The 3,441-nt window shown below is 41.1% G+C and overlaps 1 pseudogene; it reads right to left on the bottom strand.

Moving 5' to 3' along the window:
* LOC102486228 (small nuclear ribonucleoprotein-associated protein N-like) overlaps positions 1-3,441 on the bottom strand; it is a 19,874-nt pseudogene continuing 16,433 nt past the window's right edge.

Here is a 3,441-nt window from a genome sequence, read left to right as displayed (position 1 = left end):
CTACTTGTCACAGAGGTCATCAACCACAACCTCTTCCTGAAAAGGGGAACGTTTTGTTTCAAAACCGGTTACCACTTCATCAGAAAAGCGACTTTGAGGCCAGGCAGTGGTGCAGCTGTAATGTATTGGACCTATATGAGAAAGGTCCTGGGTTCCTCTTGCAAGGGACCTCTGTCTCCCACCTGCCCTGAATCCAGATGAGCCGAGACTGTGGATGGGTGGCTGCATGGAGACCATGGTGGCGGGGAAGAACGGGGGGGAAGGACTGTCTGTCTCTTTCATGGAAGAAATAAACTTAAAAAAGGAAAAAGCAACATGGGCTAAGATTGTAGGAGGATTAACCAGACATGTAGTGCTTTAATAGAACACAGCTTACACATGCACACAGCCAAATGTGATCAAGTCCCCGGATTTGACAGCTAAAATACAGAAAATAGACCAAAAAAACGTGCTAAGCTTCACCACAGGGATGCAGTCAGCCAGACACTTCGGGGGAAATTCTACAGGCCAAGTCCTGGGTGTTTTAACAAATAAAATGCAAGAAAAACAAAAGAAAGGAAGGAAAACCTAGCAATAAAGGGAGTTTAAAAGACATATCAGCCAGGGACCAGCAGATGGCATAATGGTCGCATGGCTGGATTCCCATGTAGTCACCTGCAGTCTGAGTCCTAGTCTGAGTTTTAAACTGGCAGTTTAAAACTCACACTGGGTGTGTATATGTGTGTGTTCAAAATCTCGAGGGCGAAAAGAGGAGAAGGGATTGTAGCATGGGCCATTCCCCCTGGGAGAGTGATTTCTCGCTTTCTGTCCCTGTCTGTCCCTCAGGAGAGCACATGTACCCTGTAGCAAAAATCACCCTCAAAAAAAGAGACATATCGGCCAGTTACAATGTGTTGACCTTTAGATTCTTTCTTTTTTCTTTTTTTAAAAAGAGAGATTTTTGCTATAGGGTGCATATGCTTACTGGAGAGAGAGAGACAGAAAATGAGAAGTCACCCCCCAGGAAGGATGGCCATGCCACAATTTCTTCTCCTGCATTTTTCTCTCGGGGTTTTGGGTACGCACGCACGCCTACCGGGTGTGAGGTTTAAGCCAGGTCTGGGACTTGAGTTGCAGTCAACTATGTGGGAGTCCAGCAACATAACCATTATGTCATTGCTGGTCCTGATCTTTAGATTCTGATTTAGTCAAAGGTTTAAAAAAATTGACATGCGATAATAAAAATATCAATTTGATATATGATAATGTTGAATTATTGTCAGTTTCTTACATGTGATAGCATTGTGGTTATAGTTTGTTTTAGAGTTCTTACTTAGATTCATGCCAGGAAAAAAAAAAGTACTAAGCTAGTAAAACATAATGGTACAGGCAATTAATCATACAGTGTATTGTATGTCATCACTTTAAAATTGTAGTTCTTTATGTGTTAATATTAATTGATCAAAGCCCAGTCATGGTAGTCCAGGCTAGCTGATTCTGCTACGTAACAGGCTGAGGCCACATGGGAGACCAGATTGGATTTTTGCTCAGCTCTAAAAGTTGGGCAAGGTGGCACATGTAAGGTAGTCCCAGCTATTTGGGAGGCTGAGGCAGGAGGACCTTTCTAATTTAAAAAAAATTTTTAAGGAAAGGTTTAATTTTTAAAAAATTATTCCTTTAGTTTTATTTATTAATATTATTTTCAATTTGACCAGAGAGAGAGACAGAAAGAAAGAGAGCGAAAGCAAGCCATCAGGTCAGCTATGTGGGAGTTCAGCACCTTAACCAGCTTGTCACCTGCCAGCCCCGAGGCAAGAGGATCTTTAAAAAGAGAGGTCATGTCTAAAAGAAAAAAATATATGAATTGATTTTTACATGCACAGTTAAATGTAGAACATGTATAGGAGGAAGGGGAGTATATACTTAATACGTATATAGTAAGTTTCATTGGGTATAGATATATATACAACAGACGCACAAGACACCCAAGAAAGTTACATTGTGTGAGAGTTAAGAGTCTAAGAGAGAGGATTAGGAAGGAATTTTTTTGTCATATCCTTTTGTATCTTTCATATTTGAATTTTTAAAAACGTAGATTTTTTTAAAAATGGACTTCTGGGGCCAGCAGGTAGCATGGTGGTTAAGGGCTCAGGACTCCCATCTGGTAGACTGTAGTTCAAGTACCTGACCTGGTGGCTTGCTTTCTCACTTTCTCTCTCTCTTATTCTGGCCCTCTCTGGTCAAATTTAAATATAAATAAATAAATAAATAAAGTTAAATAAAATAATTTTTTACAGAAATGGACTTTGCGGCTGTAGGTGGCATGGTGGTTAAGGGTGCTGGACTCCCACGTGGCCAACCACGGTTCCTAGACCTGGCAGTTTGCTTTCTCACTTTTCCTCTCTCTCTGTCCCTCTCTGGTTAAATTAAAACAGGCAAGCAAACAAATAAAGTTACATAATTCTTTAAATAAATAAATAAGTAAATAGTGGGCTTAAACATTCGATTCTATATATGTGCTGCTGAAGCAAGCACAGACTTCAACATTCAAAGAAAAGGAAAATAATTTGAGCTACAGGATACCTTGTGGGGATTGACAACTATTTTAATTACACCTATGCATGCTTCTTGATTTATGGCTTTTTAAAGTTGTTCACACACACACATACACACACACACACACACACACACACACACACACACACACAAAGTAAACTAAAGAAGAATAAATCAAATGTTTTGGGCTTTTGGAAAACATTAGTGTGTTATTTGACTTTCACATGTTTTCCTCACTCTTACCAAGCGATTTGCCTTGAGGCACTCAGACCAGTTCTTCTGGAAAGATGCTCTCCTGCTGGCTGTTAAACACATAGTAAATCCTGATAGTCCCCATCACGCCAGGGTATTTCATATGAGGTAAGTTTTCAAATGAGGGTGGCCATGCTTTCTAAATCTACATCTTTTTCCACATAGATTTTTTTTTCTTCCCATTTGCTTGATTTCAAATGGGCAATTCATTTATAAGAGCATATCTTTTTTTTCTCTTCTCTCTCTCTCTTTTGCTAAAAGGAGAGAGGAAGAGAAAGTGCTGTCCGTAGGGGCTGGACGCGCTGCAGTCCCCTCTCCTCCACTGCTTGCCCGTTCTGTCCTTTGTTCTGCTGTCCTTCTGGCCTCACTCAGTGCAGCTGGTCCTACCCAGTGTGGAGGGCAACAGGAACTGTCATTTAATGCTGGTATCTTTAGTCCCACAATAGTCTGCAGTCTTAAAGTCTACGCTCTGGACCTATCTGCCCTACACCTCACGTTTCTTCCATCCACAGCCTTCTCCGGGCTTCAGAGCCTCACTCATTTGAGGGATATCTCTCAGCTGATTTCTTTACCCAAGAAGGTTGTGCAGGAGTCTCTGTCCTCAGGCTTTGAGTGTCCTTTAGACATTCCCTTAATGATTGCTGATCTCCTGCT

The sequence above is a fragment of the Tupaia chinensis genome, unplaced genomic scaffold (assembly GCF_000334495.1).
Source record: "Tupaia chinensis unplaced genomic scaffold, TupChi_1.0 Scaffold150175_2, whole genome shotgun sequence".
In the NCBI taxonomy this organism is placed as follows: Eukaryota; Metazoa; Chordata; class Mammalia; order Scandentia; family Tupaiidae; genus Tupaia; species Tupaia belangeri.
Note: the sequence above shows the minus strand (reverse complement) of the source record. Positions and strands in the feature narration are given on the sequence as shown.